We start from the raw sequence: 18,767 nt of genomic DNA, 5'->3' as shown, positions 1-18,767 counted from the left end.
GCAGCAACCACCTAAACTATATCAATTTTGGCTAGTATCCAAGCTTGCTGCTCAGCCACACCCCTACACATTTGTATTGGTCAATCACTTTGATGTGCAGCCACACTGTCCATTAGATGTGTGCAGGAGGCAGGAAGTGGCATAGAAGCTTTTGCAGGAAAAGCCAAAACTTTGTCTTGCATAATGTCCTGGCATTGGTTGCTGACAGAGTAGCTGCTGTAGATATGTGCAGGCTCCTCTTCCCTCTATTCTGCTTCACTCATGTGTGTGGTCAAAAGACCATTTGGTCCATTCACACTCTACCTCTCCTACTCATTGTAATCATGCACACATATGTATTGTGTTAGGGAAGCTCATTCTTTCTGAATGAACTGTCAAAAAGTGCCAGAACAGAAAAAAAGGAATATACATTTTTTTTTCCTGCTGCAGTGAACTGCGACATGTGGTAGTGCATTACCGCATGTTGTGGTGTGCTGCAAAGCATATGTGCTGGAGCTAAATTATCTAAGTGTGTTGAGGTTGCATTCAAAATGAACCATACAGCAGGTCCCCAAATGTGCAATACTAACAAATAGAGAGGGTGAATCACCTTAGCTGGGGACACAGACAGTAATAAAAAAGTGACACGAGTTCTAATCTGTCTATACTCTAATCAAAACTAGAAAAAAAACTTAAAAAAAAGCATACTAGAGTTCCCATTTAAGGAGGAAACAGGAATAGTTGAAGGTTTTTCTTACTTTGAAGTTAAAAGAACATTGTTACACAAGAGAAATTCTAATGCCTATCAAACTTATGCAATAAAACAGTATTTTGATAGTCAAGCAAATTCATTTCTTCTTGTAAAGTGAGTTCTCATTGACTGCTGTGAGTTACTGCGCACTGCCATATTAAATGTCTCCTTCCACAAAATATAAACAAGTGGATATTTCATGAAAAAAAAGCTTTAATTAAAAAAACTTGTCTGTGGTGTGGGAAATGGTGGCGAGGGTTTGAGCCTAGACCTCATCAAAGAATGTCAGCAATCGAAAAACGTAAAAAAATGGCCATTGCACATTCCCCAACTGGTTTAGATCCTATTCAAGTATCAGCACGTTTGTAAACACCATCCATAAGAATAAGAACCTTCTTTTCATAGCTCTCTGATATGACAATGAACTTCAATCTTGGAACTTAGAAGTGGGTATGAGCTGTTTGGACTTGGCATAAAACTATTTTTTTTATTTTTTGTGTAAATGGATAACTCCTGTGCTGTCTGAGAGAAAAGTATAGAATCTAGGGGGCACTGCTGCAAATGCCTAAAATCTGACCCTAAAACAGAAATAGGGGAATAAATGAATAAGTAGTGGTGTTTGCGCTGTGAAACATGAAAGGAGGTGTGTAGTAAAACAAATAAAGATATATGTAGTGCCTGTAAACTACAAACCAAAACTACTGAATGTATAAACGCATAAAATATACAACATCTATATCAGACATATATAAATAAAGTGATAAATATCGGGTAAAAAAATGTGATAAAACAACTGAGTGATCCAATATAGCAGGCGTGACATAACAAGTGATCCAATATATCTTGTATCAAAATAATGAGTGACCAGTCCAATAAAAGTCTGGGGTTATAGGGGGGAAGTTCACTCCTTAAGGGGCGTGCCAGTGTCCAGCACCTGATAAGCCTATATAATCCACGTAGTAAGTACTATGGCTCTGTTTTCCCCTGATGTACATCAAGGAAAAGGATTTTACAGGTAGGCATGACCTTGCGGTTCGCCCGGTGGTCAGTTTGCGGCAAATTTGTTGTTCGCGATTCGCCAAACCGGCGGACTTCTGGCACTGTTCACGCGGCGGACATATGCGTTTACATTGTGAAATAACTTTGACCCATGATGACACATCCATCATGGGGTACAGGACAGCCAACTGAGACATTTCAGCACATGGACAATTGGACATTCCCCCTACCTTATAAACAGACCTGATCTGGCGGCCATTTTACATTCTGTCTTTTGACAGTGTAGGGAGAGGTTGCTGTGTGGAGCAGGGACAGACTGTAGTGACACAAATTGCTAGCTATTAGGTCCACAAAACTCCTATTAAGGACTGGTATATGTGTACAGTATATAGGGTTCTGGTGCACTGCTGCTGACTGCTTTGATGCTGAGTGCACTGCTGACCGATTCTGCAGCTGTCTTTTGTCAGTGTAGGGACAGGACGCTGTGTGGAGCAGGGACAGTCAGTTTAATCACTAGCTATTACTATTAGGTCCACAAAGGTCCTTTTAAGGACTGGTATAGGTGTACAGTATATAGGTTTGTACACATATAATAGACTTTCTTTCAAATATAGAAAGCCTATTATACTTGACTGCTGAGTGCTGACCGATTCTGCAGCTGTCTTTTATCAGTGTAGGCACTGAGGGACAGTCTGCAAATCACTAGCTACTAGGTCCACAAAGGTCCTTTTAAGGACTGGTATAGGTGTACAGTATATAGGGTTGTACACGTATAATATACTTTCTTTCAAATATAGAAAGCATATTTTATATCACGGTACTGGTGTCAGTGCTCTCTATCTTGGTGATGGTGTCAGTGCTCTCTATCTCGGTGCTGGTGTCAGTGCTCTCTATCATGGTGCTGGTGTCAGTGCTCTCTATCACGGTGCTGGTGTCGTGTCAGTGCTCTCTATCTCAGTGATGGTGTCAGTGCTCTCTATCATGGTGCTGGTGTCAGTGCTCTCTATCAGAGTGATGGTCTGGTGTCAGTGCTCTCTATCTCGGTGCTGGTGTCAGTGCTCTCTATCACGGTGGTGGTGTCAGTGCTCTCTATCACGGTGGTGGTGTCAGTGCTCTCTATCACAGTGCTGGTGTCAGTGCTCTCTATCTCGGTGCTGGTGTCAGTGCTCAGTCTCTATCGCGGTGCTGGTGTCAGTGTTCTATCTCAGTGCTGGTGTCAGTGAGGGAGATAGCAGCAGAGAAGCCAATCAGTAGGCAGTGCCAGCACCATGGCTGAGGATCAGCACTGGACTGGCACCTCCGGACCACTGCAGTGGAGCCCTGCATAGGTGGGAGTAAGGTCCGGGCAGAGGGAGGGGCTCAAGCACAGGTTGGCACACTGGGACACTGGCACAGGACTGCACTGCCCTGACTGTGGCACTGATCATCTCCTGCACCCCCTTCATAGCCTGCCCTGACCTTGCCTCTCCTCCAAGGCCTTCATGCGCACCTGAATTATCAAAATTTCACAGATAAAAAAAGAATGCTTGTCGTTGTCGATTCCCAGATTCACTTAATACTTTTGTTATGTCAGTGTCCATGTTGTGGGACTATGTGTGCACAGCTAGTAAGTATTTTGTGGCTGAAAATATGACCTGGAGGTTTTTAAGGTTCGCTTGCCATTAAAGTCAATGGGGTCCGCCGCAAACTTTGCGGTTCGCAAACTTTTGGGTGCGTTCGCGAAACGTTCCGTCGGAAGTTCGTTCATCACTATTTACAGGTAAGCTGTTTTAAAAATCCTACTATATAAATCCCACCACCAATTTATAAATAAGGGCTGAAAGAAAAAATATATGTGCTAAGGTAAAAAACACACAAATCTTCAGTGGTGACACCTGTGCATCTGAGGCTGCTCACCTTACTGCCGTAAGGTATACAGCAATTGTAAGTCACAGGTGTGGTGTTTAAAAAATGACCTCCTGGTTATGATGATTTTAATTCCTCTTGACTGATATCAGTAGCAGGTTAAAACATAAAGGAAACATAAAAGACTCATATAATTCCATAAAATGAACATGGAGGGGAGATGGATGAGAACGCAGGCCCAATAGGTGATGCACCCACTTTCAAATAAGGAGCATAGACATCAATTCAGGAATGCCGAGTTTGTAAGCCTCTGGGTAAATCCTGATGCTGCCTTCAAACCAAATCCCCTCGTGTATAAGCTTGATATAATTTGTTTTTAGGATGGAAAGAAGAGGTGCCCATAGCGTGATCCCATATTACAAACCAATTTATTAAAAATAGAAAGTAAAAACTCACATTTAATATACAGTAACGTGCAGTAAAACATGAGCGCCGAGCTTGTATCCTTCTGTCCGAAATAAATAGTACCCAGTGCTACAATCCCAACGCATATCGTCACGTGACTTCATCAGTGGATAATACTGGGTGAGAAATCTGTCCTTAAATAGTACATTCAATTGAACGGACGGTGGCCACTTTCTCGTAGCCCACCATTCAAATACATGGCGTTGGCCATGATCCTATAGTCTAGCATACTATAGCGGCCATTAAATTGGTTAGATTCACAACACGGAGCCAGTGCTGCATGACACGTGAGCAGCAAACTCATGGAAAAATTGGGGATACAAATAGGAACTTAGCATTGTAATAGGAAACAGGGGACAAAGAATTAAAAACAAGGTGAATAAATATAAAAAATAAAAATGTCAAATTAAAAATATATAAATATCTATTCTGATCACGTTTGGGAAAGAATATAAAATGAAGGAGCACAAGGAACGTGACAGTGACAAGAGGATAAAATAACTGGTAAAAACTCTTTGCGAGCAGGAAAGGGAATAAATGGAGATGTGAACTTATAAAACAAATACATAAAAAATACAATGACATAAAAATTCTATAATATATTAGGAGATGGAAGAGGTGGCAGAGGAATATAAGAATCCAACCAAAATGGAGAGCATAATTAAAATGGAGGACCATAGGTAGGCCCCCAGGACAGAATCTAAATATCATTAAGAAAACAATTCAAGTCAAACTCAATATTAAGTCCAATTGATTTTTTTTTTTAACTTTCATTTTTACCGTTATGTAACATAATGCCTTAATGATGAAGGATAAGAAACAAACCTTATCGCCTGAACACCGTTTAGCATCTTTGCAACTGCTATCTAGATTAATTATGCCTTGTTTTGTTCAGTACAAACTGGTCCTTTATTTGATGGCAAAACTCAATGGATATCCCATTATTTTTTCATTATAAAAAAAAACTCTCTCAAAATAGTAAAACATATATTTCTAGATTTTAGCTGGATATTTCTTACCATAATTCACCACCAAAGAACAACAGAAAATAGATTCTTGCACTCCTGACCTTCATTGTAATACAACATACAATATGTGTGCATTATTTATTCCAGTATCATTGTACCTGAAGTAGGGCCCAGAAACAATAATAAACATATTAGGACCCGGTTCACCTGCTGGTGGTCATGTGGTTCCCAGAGTGGAAGATTGTAGTTTCAGGGTATTTAGTCCTTCCTCTACTATTACTTTGTGCTTCAGTGTTTTTCTCTGCTAGCCAGATACTGCTTGCTTTTATCCCTGAGTCTGCTCTTGCCTTGTATCTATATCCTGTACCCTTCGGCCTTGTACATGCTCCCCTTCTTCCTGATCTTAGTCTTAATTCCCCCTTCCTCACTGTTCTATACACCTTTAGTTTTACCCTGTTGATCAGTGTCCCTGTAACAGGTGTCCCAACCTGTTAGTTAGTCAGACTACTTGTTAGTTATAAAAAAGGCATCCCTTGCCTTTTTAATCCTACCTAAATTCATTGACAGTAACACTGGCACTGATACACTGACAATAAATATAAAATCTTTTTTATCCTGCCTAATACATACTGACATTAACGCTGACTAACAATGAAACTACCTGTAACACTAATGCAGGGTACACACGATTGCACAATCTGACAACAAAATCCATGGGATTTTTTACAACGGATGTTGGCTCAAACTTGTCTTACATACACACAGTCACACAACGTTGACGGAAATTCCAAACATCAAGAACGCAGTGATGTACAGCACGTGTGACGGCACTAGAAAGAGGACATTCAGTAGCCAGTGTGCCACCCTTTGGGCTCATTCTGCTAATCTCATGTAGACGTTTGTTGAGAGATGATTTGCGCTTTTCAGCCTCATGCTTTTCCAATCATTACTGCTCTTTAGTTTGTGTTTGTTAGTTTGTATTTATATTATGTATTTGATTTCCAGTGTGTTCTTGTCCACACGTTTCTGATTTTCAGGTCTGGACTTTCTGTTTTTTAGTGCTTTCTGTTAGTTTCTTCTTATCAGCTGACCGTTTTGAAGCATTTTAAGGACCCTCACCCCAACCAGATGGTTTATAACTACCATCTGGCCAGAGCCAGAAAAGTGGATGAGAACGGTTTCAAGATAATGGCCAGCCGGTTCCGCCTATTTCTTGCGCCAATCAACATGGCAGAATATAAACGTAACCATATAATCCTTACATGCTGCATTCTACACAACTTTTTAAGTAGAAATTCAATAAACTATGTGGCCTCAGTTGAGCCTGAGGCTAGACTTCAAGAAGAAAACCAGATGACGCTTGAAGCTGGCCATCCTAGCTTGTCCCCCCAGAGCACCCGTAAAGTAAGACAGAAGTATGTTGAGTACTTTGTGGGTATGGGGGCCATTGATATGGCAAAACTGTTTAAGAAACATTTTATCAAAGTTTTTTTTACTTAGACTGAAATAAGATTTCCTTTGATTTACTGCATGAGTTTCTTTTAGCTGTCTCTGTATCTCTTCTTCAGCAAACAATTATTATGTTGTGGGTCTGCTACACACACACCTTGTTTTTGTTGTTAATGTATGTAATGCATTACTGACAAAAATATTCATCATTTTCAGCACCATGAATGAATTTTGGTGAGTCACGAAAATGGCATGATTGTGGCAAATTGTAAAGCAATTTGTGGGAGTCATTTACTAAAGGAAAATCCACTTTGCACTCCAAGGGCACTGCAAAAGTGCACATGAAACTGCACTTGAAACTGCACTGAAAGTGCACTTGTAGTGCAAAGTGGATTTGCATTTAGTAAATAACCCCCATTTCACTGTAAACACCAACTTAGTCAGAATATGATATTGAGCCTTGAAAGATGAAGCCACACATTGTTGAGTAGAAAACTTTTTACTCAGTGCACATTCACATGTGCGTTAGAATAGGGTTTTTGAACCAACCAACATATTTTAGTAAGAACATTTTTTTTGGCAGTACAAATAGCCTTTTTTGTGTTAAAAAGGCATGTTTAAAACCATAAAAAACTCAAGAACTTCCAAAGTTCAACTTTGACAAAGTGAAGGCAATATCAGACATTAGTATGTCCAAACTGTGTTGATATTGCCTTCATCAGATGGGGTGATGTCACCCCTGTGAAAAGCCAAATTTTAAAGATGCACACAAATTGACAGTCAAAATGGGGAGTTCCCTCCTGATCCCATGTCTAATGTCAACATGTTCTAGCACCCATCATGAGGGATCAATGGACATGTTTTGGAGGTGCAACTCCTTCCTCTCAGCTACCATAGTTCCAAGAAAGGGGTTGCACCCTCAAAACGCGTACCTTGATATTCCCTGATGGCAGATAGCACATGTTGACATGTTGTGTGCATCTTCAAAATTTGGCTTTCACAATTTTGGAGAAAAATTTGAAAAATAGAAATATTTTTAGAAATGTTGGTGTGTTTTCAATTCTGCCTAAAACATAAATGTTGTTTTTGAGTATTTTTTTCGAGATCATTGATGTCTTCATTGATCTTCTTTAAATCCCGATTGCACACCATGATCTCCCCGATGAGGACGTGTGCACTTGCACTTGTGAAATTAGATTGTTCTTCCACAACATCCACATCACCTAAAATAAAAAAAACACACCATATTTTAGAAATATGAAGGCATCCATCTATTACCTGAAGCTGCTGGGGTCTCAGACACTCACTTGTTGTGGTCACTATTTTGCCCACTTCATAAACCTCTCCTTCCTCCACATCCTTTGGTTGTTGTTTTGGGATTTCCCCTTCTTTAGGAGGTTGGGGGTCCCTGGTGACCTCAGATGTCCCAAGTCTTTTCTCCCCTATGTGAGAAAAAGAAAGGTATACTTAGCACACCGATATTTTAGGCAATAAATAGGAATATGAAACATTGCTTGGAAGTGTCGTACAACTGTCTGTTTTGGCAGAGTTCCAAGCTGAAGACATGATGTTTCCACTTTATTAAAGCTGGAATACTTACCTTTTTGAGTAAAGTTTTACACATGGAGACACCCCTAGTACCCACTGGATCACCTGTGTGGGACACCCCACACTAGAGCTCCTGCATCCAGATGTGTGAACAGCTGCTGAGTGTCCTCTCCTTACACTGAATCAAGTTTGCATTTCATTTTAATTACAAAGACATCTAGACACCAATGTCATAAACTTGTTTTAATCCAAATAGGTATGAACAAATGTAGTTAACCTACATCTGGCAAAAACATCATCTTAGTGGGTGAAAGAACGATGTTTACTATGAATGATTACTGTGCCCACGAACAAGAAACTTGCCATTTTAATCTGTACAACAGTAAAGAAAAGCACATGGAGCAGCACAAAGGTAATAAGAAGAATAGGAACACAGGACAAAAGCACTCTCTTGATTATTCTGTACTGATTCTGCTCCCTCAATTTGAGGTCTTACCATCATTTCCTCAGATGATCCTTGGATCGCCGTACCCCAAAATTCTTCGGCAGACTTTTCACAACTTTAGTCATGATCTTGGCCTTTCTCATATTTTGGTTTGGGTACGGTCCATTCTTCCCATCATAGTCGGCCCTCTTGAAGATGTTCACTGTCTCCACCATCTTTATAAAGGCTATATTAGAGGCCTTAAATCTCCTCCTGGATGGAGACATTTGTGGCTCCAGCCTTTTGTCATTGCTACTCACTGCTGCATGCACCTGTTGTCTCTCCGCCATGTACTCTCACACTGCGCAGATAGACAAGCGGCGGGGAATATACTAGAAAGAAGGTCAGGGGCGGGTGGAGTTTCACGCATGCGCAGTGTATATAAAGAGTAACACGCATCTGTTGTAGTACAATCTGTGAGTAGAAGAAGGAGTATCGGAAGTGCTGATCGTTAGAATGAAGGTACAATTTGAACTTGGTGCATCAGTGGCCTATACTGTTTCTAGATTGAGGCCTATATTGGGACAAGATTAGGAGAATTTAGCCTGACATTAGGGTTCGTCTTTCAGAGAAAATGGATCTATTCAATGATGAGGACTTTATCCTCATATTCATTGCTATGTACAGCGAACTGCCCTGTCTGTAAACCACCATTTTTATAACAATAAACCAAAGAGGAAGGCAGCGCTGGATCAATTGCTGGAATTTGTGAAGCCAATGATCCCCATGGCAGACATCCCCTATTTGAAGGCGCTAATTGGTGGCATGAGGAGCACTTATAATAGGGAGCGCAAGAAGGTCCAGGATTCCCAGAGATCAGGAGCTGCAGCAGATGACGCTTATGTGCCCAGGCTGTGTTACTATGACAGACTGCATTTTCTGGCAGGCCAGACTGAAACCAGGCCAGCACTCTCCAATCTTCTTTCCACTCTTCCTTCCACCTCAGCTGAGGCTTCCAAAGTCCAACTTGGGCCTTCAAGCCAGGAAGAAGTGGAGGAGCCCATCTTGATCCAGGTATAGCATTGTTCAACATATTTCTAGTCAAATAATTAATGATGTTAACTAGATGTTGATCAGTAATTTCTGATTTTACAAAGTGTTTTACATATCAATAGACAGTAGTACCAACAAATGATTGAGACAAAAATGAAAAATGCTGGGGTCAGACTGATAGTCTTTTCTATTTCTTGAACATTCAATTTGCAACAGTCATGAGCTGAACATGTGTGTGATTGATGAACCAAAAACTAAAACTATGTCCCTTTTTCATACACAGGAAAGTCTCAGCCAGGAGGAGGCTGTAGAAAGTGGCAGCCAGGAAGTGGTGGGGGTAAGTGGCAGCCAGGAGGTGGCTCGGCCCAGTAGCCTGCCCGAATCCCAGGTCCCTTGCCTCCTCCTTCCAAAAAAAAGCCCAGGAAGAGGAGTAACCTGGAGGAGGCAGCACTTGGCCTATTTCAGAAGGCTACTGTGGCCCTCAGCTCCCCCCCAATAATGAAGACGACTATGCCTACATGGCAGCCTGCAAAATGCAAGACATGGAGGAGGGTTAATGCCTCTTATGTGAGATAGTTATGTTACAAGCCCTAAATAAGGGGTTAAGGGGCAAACTCACAAGCCAAAGCCACATTTGTGAGTTCAACCATGGTCCTCCTCCTCCTCCCCCACCTCCTGCCACAACTCCAACACCAGAGCCACAGCCTGGAAGGGAGCGTGTAAGGAAGACAAGAGAGTTATGGCCTGGGTTCAGTCTGGTCTGACAAAAGACGCAGGCTGTTGTAAGACCACAGCCTGCTACTGTTCCTGATCTCTTGTAGTCCTGGACCAGATTGTGCTCACTATTATAAGGACTCCTCAGGCCAACAATTTTGACTGTAAAATAATTGATGCATGCCCTGGGGTACAAATGCTTCGCAAATTTCACCAGTTTATCCAGCGTTGCCTTCCTCTTTTTGTTATGACCCATAATAAATGGCTATTTATTTTTGACAAATACTTGCCTATAATATGTTTTATTTCAAAAAGGACAGTTTGTTTGTGAGTAGGCAGGTACATTTCAAAAATACTATGTGGAATTAACAAGGTGTAACCAACCTCCTTGAGGTTAAAAAATAAAAAATAATAATGGTGTTGTGGTAACTTGACACAAAACGAAATAAAAAATTATGGAGATCACTATAAAAAAAAAAAGGAGACCTGGATAAAAAAAAAACACTATAACCAAAAATTCGAAAGATTATTATGGAGATCTGACGAAAACTAAAAATATTCATGAGATCACAAGAAATAATAAAGAAATCAGTTTGTGGGAACTCTGTGTGAATATCAGCAGCAAAACAACTTAATTATTCTAGCATTCTAAAGAAGAAGAGAATGTGCTGCATTAAAAGATTTAAAAATTTGCAGGGCGATGAATATGCTATCTCCATTATGAATGCTAGTTTTACCTGACCGAGCGCTTCTGTCTTGTAATTGATTCAGAGCATGTGTGGAACTTTGTGCGTCAGATGATTGTGTACACATGATTGGAATCTACAAGACCGAATTTTGTTGTCAGAAAATTTGAGATCCAGATCTCAAATTTTGTCAGAAATTCTGATGGAAAATGTCCGATGGAGCCGACGCACAGTCGGAATTTCCAACAAAAAGCTCCCATCGGACATTTTCCATCGGAAAATTCAACCGTGTGTATGCGGCATAACACTGAAACGAATGTCGCATACACACGATCAGACTGTGCGGCGGACTAACCGCTAGACTTTGAAGCGGAGGTCCGCCGGACTTTCCGAATGAGCGGACCTGCCCACACACAACTGGACTTTTCCGGCGGCCTCTTCCTGACAACCCTGGCCATTGGTTGTCGCGGTCTGCGGGCGGGGGGCTTATTAGAATCCGGGAGCCCCTTTAATAAGGGGGCCCCCAGATACCAGCCCCCCACCTGTGAAAAAAAAAACACACAAGGGTTTAAAATGATTTATTGCACAGCTCCGGGGGTCTTCTTCTGTCTTGGGGGGTCTTCTTGCCAGACTCCTCCGCTATCTTCTGCTAGCTCTTTTACTAGCGGAGGAGCCCGGCTTTCTTCTTCGTCGCTGCCCGGGGGTCTTCTTCCGACTTCGGGGGTCTTGTCCCCCTCTTCGGGGTCTTGTCCCCCTCTTTGGTTCTTCTTGCCGGGCCTCCACTTTTTTCCTTTAGCTCTTTTACTAGCGGTGGCCCGGTCTTCTGTCGCCGCCTCTTCTTCCAACTTCGGGGGTCTTGTCCCCCTCTTCGGTTCTTCTTGCCGGGCCTCCGCTCCTTCTTCCAGCTCTTTTACTAGCGGGGGCCCGGTCTTCTGTCGCCGCCTCTTCTTCTAACTTCGGGGGTCTTGTCCCCCTCTTCAGGGGTCTTATCCCCCTCTTCGGTTCTTCTTGTCTTCTGTCATCGCCTTCTCTTCTTTTCTTCTCTTCTTCTTCTCCCTTGAGATGTTGACTCGACGCTGTCTCTGGCCATAAGGACAGGGACGTGTTGCACGGCGACTTATATAGGGACAATGGGCGGGGTCACCGGGTGATGTCCCCGCCTCTAATGATGTCACAGTCCCAGAGGAGGCTGGGACTATGATCTACAGTATGAGTATCCTAACTTGAGCCACTAGTTGTTAGTTTTTTTTTGTAATCAAAACTGATTGAAACTAGCCTGAGAATTGTCATTTGCATGGCTACCTATAGAGCTAATCCAAAATATTCCAATATATTTAATTATTGCTGTCAAATGGAGGAGGTCACGTGCTGCATTTGGATGGAGGCAACCAAGTATGATGACAACAATACCCAATAGGTCATTGATAATTAACAATTTTTTTTTCATCTAATATTAAAATTTAATTAGTAACATATACTTTACATGTAACTTTTGTATTGTTTGCAAACAAGCAATACAACATTTTCTTTTAATTCAGCTTTGCAGCTACTTGGTGGTTTGTAAAATGTGACCATTAGTGGTGCTTTAGGGGCAGTCTGCATTGAAAGCTATTTTTCTGTGTTCACTTAATTTGAAACATAAAAGGAAAAAAGAACAGACTCTACTGGTACACAAGATGAACATTAAAAAAATATATATTTATTCAATGTTTCAATGATGGTTGATTTAAGCTACTATTTAGAACTGGAGTTATTATTTGTGGTTGCTTTTATGGTTGTAAGAATATGCTGATTTTGAATTGGTATCATAATTTTTCCAGCCCTTCGAACACTCCTATATATAGCATTCTGAACTAAAGATTGTGGACATCTTTCTGAGTAGACACTGCTGCTGAGACATATGGGTAGTCAATAGAAATATACATATACAGTATCTACTTTATACAATTCTTATATATGTAACAATTATTTTTTTTTCCAATTAGTTTTATTGAAAATTTTCACATTACAGTTTTTATCAACCATAACAATCAAATGAAGAAAAAAGAGCATATAACAGGGAACATACATACAATCAATTGTGTTGAACAGAAATATTCTCCAATTACAGAGATTCAAATATTGAGTTGGATTAGTGTGAGACTCTTCATTTCAAGTATACTTTACCATGCTACACTCGTAACCGCCATTGAGACACACAGGTCCCCAGAGGTGGTATGAGTCTCATCATTGGTTATTGAATACAGTACGGTATTGCATGTATATACACAAAAAAAGAAACAATAGAAGAGAGAAACCATTAGTATAAAGGGAAGTGGAGATGGGGGGGATTGGGCATTGGGGGTGTCCGGTCTGGGGGGATGTCTGATCTGCATGGGCGTAAGATGAGAGATTAATAAGGTGTGCTAAGCATCAACAGTAAAGAGAGAAGAGGGGTCAGTTACGTTACCTGTTTTATACCAATTTGTCCATGGTTTCCATTTATTGTCAAACTTTTTTTTTATTACCGCTGCTAGTAGTGACTCGTACACAAAGTGGATCTGGGTAGTAATGAGTACCTCTGATGCGTTGGGAGCTGTATCCATCTTCCAATGTCTTGTTATTAAGGAAAGAGCTACCAAAAGAACGTGTGTGACAACTATTCTAAATTCTGGAGGGAAGGTATTGATACCTATATTCATTATTGCCAAACCTGGGTTGGGGTTTGTTATAATTCCCATGATGCTGGAGATTGAGCGGAAGACAGAATTCCAATAGCTGGTTATATGTTTACATCCCCAAAACATATGGAGTAGGTTGCCAATGTTGCTGCAGTTCCTCCAGCATAGCGGGGAACTATTTTGTCCAAATTTGGAGATTCTATAGGGGGTAAGATACCACCTAAGGGCAATTTTTTAGATGTGACAATTCTTATATTTATGTATTATAATAGATTTTGGGACACCTAACTGTGCTGCCATCATTGTATATTCAACCTATAGGCTCATTAAATTCTTATGATATTAAGGGTTCTCTTGTATTCTTGTCACACTAACAACTAACGCAGGTGGTCAGACACTATAGCTGGCTACTGTGTTCTTCACCTGTAGCAGCCCCCTGTCCCATAAGGCAAGCCCCCAGAACTTATACACACTGCTATAGTGCCTGGCCCCCATGCCAGGGCATCCATGAACTGAGCAAAGCAAACTGGTACTTGCCATTGACACACAGGCAAGGTTGTTCATTGACAGTTCAGGTAAAAGACAGGCAGTGTTCAGAGAACAGTCAATATCTGATCTGAGTTCACGCTCAGGGAAATCTAATCTAGCAAAGCAGACAAACAGGCAGCTTGATCAGGAATTTACACACTCTAACACACTCTATCACAATAATAAGATATCGTTTTTTTGGAGATCAAGCTATAGTGCAGCAGGTATTGTGCTGGATTAAACCTCTGGTTTTCTGAGGTGCTTGAGATAGTGGTTTCATGTACCATTTTCCAGAAATTCTGGATCAATGGGCAGGACCACCAAATATGTACCATCAAGCCTTCCTCTTGTTTACATCTCCAACATCTGTCTGTGATTTGGGGCGAGAATTTATGAAGCATGATGGGAGTTCTGTACTATCATGTGATAATTTTGAAACCACACTCTTGGGTGGCTACATTTAGAGAGCCTTTATGAGCATGCATGTAGATTGTCTCCCAATCTGTTTGTGTTAGGTTTATATAAAGATCCTGTTCCCATGCTTGACATGCCTTATTGGAGAAATCAGTTTTATCTTCAAATAGTGCATTATATAGTGTGGAGATTATATGTCTTTGTGGAGTTTTTTTTTTTAATAAGTCCTCTAAGGTCGTTGAGGGTCTTGTCCATGATTGGGCGGTTTCTGCTCTGGTCAAAAAGTGTCTGTTTTGGATGTAATTCCATTGTGGGATTTTGTTTGGATTAATTTGTTTGTTTAATTCATCTCTGGAAAGTATTGTTCCTTTTTTAAAGAAATGTTTGGTAAGGATATCTTTGTGGGGCAAGTTTGCTGCGAAGAGGTTCTGTTCTAAGCCTGGGGGGGAAATTCTAGCTTGCTTATTGGGGTGAGAGGACCAAACCATGCAGGGGGTTGTTGACCTTGAAGCTGTTTTGAAAGATCTCTAGAGTGGGTCTAATGAGGGGGTGAGACTTGGCAGCAGTTGGGTGATGTTTTGGATGGATCCAAGGAAGAGATCCAACAGGGTGGGTCAATTGTGTATGTTCTACTGAAACCCAATCTTTGACTGTTCGATGAATGTTCCAGTCCACTATTCTTGCCAGGAGGGCTGCCTGGTGATATTTACACAAGCCAGGGAGCGCTATGCCTCCTTTTTTTTGGGTAAGTTAAGCCTAGTAAATTTGATTCTTGGAGGTTTAGTTCTCTAGATGAAGGTTGAGCATGCTTGCTGGAAAGAGGTAAAGAGAGATGAAGATATGCGAATGGGGATTGTTTGCATAGCATAGAGAAAGCGGGGTAGTATAATCATCTTGATTAATGAAGCTCTATCAAACCACAAAACATTTAGGGAGTTCCATCTTTTGGGATCATCTTTTGATTCTTTTAGGATAGGTGTATAATTGAGTTTAAAAAAATTGTTTAGGTTTGTAGGGATTTCTATTCCTAGGTATGTTATGGATTGATTTGCCCATGAGTAGGGGAAGTTTTTTTGCAAAGTTATACTGAACAAGGGGGTAATGTAATGTTGAGGGCGTTGGATTTATAATGGTTCCTTTTTTAAATTTGATATCAGTTGGAAGTGCTCTAGGAGTTATGTAAGTTTGGGTATAGAAATATGAGGTTCTGATAGATATTGTAGGAGTAGGCCATCTGGAACTGGGGCTTTACCTATTTTCATATCTTTGATTGCTTTATCAAATTCTGTACCCGACATGGGGGCTTCAAGATTTGGGCCGTGTTTGCTGCTATTTGGGGTGGACTATATTTCTGTAAAAATTATTTTATGAGCTTTGATCTTTTTTCTGTGTTATGAGGGCATTTTTGGTTGGAAGAGATATTGTAAAGGGTCTGATAATACAGTTCAAATTGTTTTGCTATCTCTTCGTTCGATAAGTGTAGTGAACCTTGGTTATCTTTAATTTGGTGTATTGTGGAGGAAACTTTATTGTTTTGAACTGCCTTTGCCAACAATTTCCAACTCTTATTGCCTTGTTCATAGTTAGGGTTGAACGAACCCGAACTGTAAAGTTTGGGTTCGTACCGGACTTTTGGATTTTTGGGTCCCGAACCCGAACAATTGACTGTATGTTCGGGTTCGGGTCCGGTGTTCGGCAACGTAATGACGCATTTTAAAAAGCCCTGCAGCAGCCAATCAGCATTCGTTTAACTGGTGTGCCTTTAGAAGCCATCACAGCCATGCCTACTAATGGAATGGCTGTGATTGGCCAGTGCAGCATTTGACCCAGCCTCTCTTTAAGCTAGAGGCACACAGCACAGCACATCACTCTGCTTTAGACAGTGTAGGGAAAGGTTCTTGGCTGCTGCTGCTGTGAGGGAGAGAATTACATGATAGGAGTCCTGATTCTGAAATCTATTCTAATTAATCAGCGATTTTACACTGCACTGATAGAAAAGATAGACAGTGTAGGGCAAGGTTCCTGTTGCTGCTTTGAGGGAGAGAGAATTATCTAGGAGTCCAGATTCATAAATCTATTCTAATAACTCAGCGATCTACATAGATTTACCTGGTTGGGTTGCAGTGCACAGTCTTTTTACAATGCCATGAGCCCAGTGCCAGAGAAAATATAACTTTTATCTGCAAGCTCAGTGCACCAGCACTGCATATGTTACTGTGAGATACACCCTGTACATACTGTGGGTGTATTCTGCTCTTCCAAAAACACCCATTTAGGGCAAAATATATATATATTTTGCAGTGTTTTCTGCATATGTGGAGGTGTGAGTTGCACAATTTATATATTTTTCTTCTATTGTGCTATTCAAAATATTTTTTTAGGGCAAAAACATTTTTTTTAATAGCATTTTCGGCATTTCTGTAGCTCTGAGATACACAGTTTACATACTCTGGGTTTATTCTGCTATTGCAAAAACACCCATTTAGTGCAAAAAAAACAACTTTGCAGTGTTTACTGCATATGTGGAGGTGTGTGTTACACAATTTTTATATTTCTTTTCTATTGTGCTATTCAAAATAATAAAAAATGAGGGCAAAAACATTTTTTTTGAATAGCATTTTCGGCATTTCTGTAGCTCTGAGATACACTGTTTACATACTTTGGGTGTATTCTGCTATTGCAAAAACACCCATTTAGGGCAAGATCCTAAATTTGGAAAATACGAGGAGAATGTCAAAGAAGGGACGTGGCTCCAGTCATGGTGCTGCTGGTAGAGCTTCTGTTGCAGGGAGAGGACGGGGTCGAACTGTGCCAGCTACACACACAAGAGACACACCTTCCTCAGGTGAGAATAGGCGACCGATCCTGCAGCGTTATTTGGTCGGCTGTACGAATGTTGAGGCCAGGACAAGTACAGGTGATAGTAGATTGGGTTGCTGACAGTGCCTCCGGCTCCTTGACATTGTCTCCCGCCCAGTCTCCTGATGAAAGATCAGAGTTGGCACCTGCATCCAATGTCCATCAGTCTTTCACATCACCCCTTGCAAATTAGCCAAGCAGTCTGAGCCCCAAATCATGCAGCAGTCTCTTCTGCTTTTTGATAACTCTGTTAGCAGGGTTTCCCAGGGCCATCCACCTAGCCCTGCCACAGAAGTGGAAGAGATTGTGTGCACCGATGCCCAACCACTTCTGTTTCATGATGAGTACATGGGAGGACCATCACAGCGCATCTCGGAGGATGACGAAACACAGGTGCCAACTGCTGCTGCTTTCGCAATTGTGCAGACCGACAAGGAGGGCAGGGGTGAAGACTGGGTGGAAGATTATGTGGAGGACGATGAGGTCCTGGACCCCACATGGAATCAACGTCATGCAGGTGACCAGTGTAGTTTGGAGGAAGAGGCGGTGGTCGCACAGAGCCACCAGCACAGCAGAAGAGGGAGCAGGGTGCAAAAGCGGAGCATCCGTCCCCTAGACAGTACGCCTGCTACTGCCCAGCACAGCAAGGGACCAAGCACACCAAAGCCAGGTCCAAGGAGTTCCCTAGCGTGGCAGTTCTTCAGACAAGTTGCTGATGACAAGACACGAGTGGCTTGCACGCTGTGCCATCAGAGCCTGAAGCGAGGCATAAACATTCTCAACCTGAGCACAACCTGCATGACCAGGCATCTAAGTGCAAAGCACGAGCTGCAGTGGAGTTGACACCTCAAAAACCAAGAAAGGTCTCTGGCTCCTCCTGCTTCCTCTTCTGCTGCAGTCTCGGCCTCTGCAACACTACCACCTAGGTCACCAACCATCTCCACAATGTCCCATGGAAGCGTTCAGCTCTCCAGCTCTCTATCTCCCAAACACTGGAGAGCAAGAGGAAGTAGCCCCCTAGCCACCCGGGATCCCTGGCTCTGAATACCAGCATTTCAAAATTCTTCACCTTTGATATACTGTCATTCCATCAGGTGGAGACACAGGCCGCGTACACACGGGCGGACTGTTGGCTCAACTTTGTCCGCTGAACAGTGTTTCAGCGGACAGTCCGCTCGTGTGTGGGGCTTCAGCGGACAGTTTCAGCGGACAGTTTGACGAACAAAGTTTTTCGGAAATTCCGAAAAACTGTCCGCTGAAACTTGGTTTGAGCGAACAGTCCGCCCGTGTGTAGGCTACTTTCGAAATGAGCAAACTGTTCCCGCTCGGAGGAAAGTCTGCTCATTTCGAGCGCGTGTGCAGGTAGGCGGGGCCCGCGACGGAGACGTCGCGGGCTCCGCCGCCTGGAATGGACTTAAAGGGGAA

This window comes from Lithobates pipiens, unplaced genomic scaffold, assembly GCF_037356315.1.
Source record: "Lithobates pipiens isolate NorthernLeopardFrog02 unplaced genomic scaffold, aLitPip1_a1.2 Scaffold_1, whole genome shotgun sequence".
NCBI classification, from domain to species: domain Eukaryota; kingdom Metazoa; phylum Chordata; class Amphibia; order Anura; family Ranidae; genus Lithobates; species Lithobates pipiens.
This window is presented reverse-complemented; position numbering follows the sequence as displayed.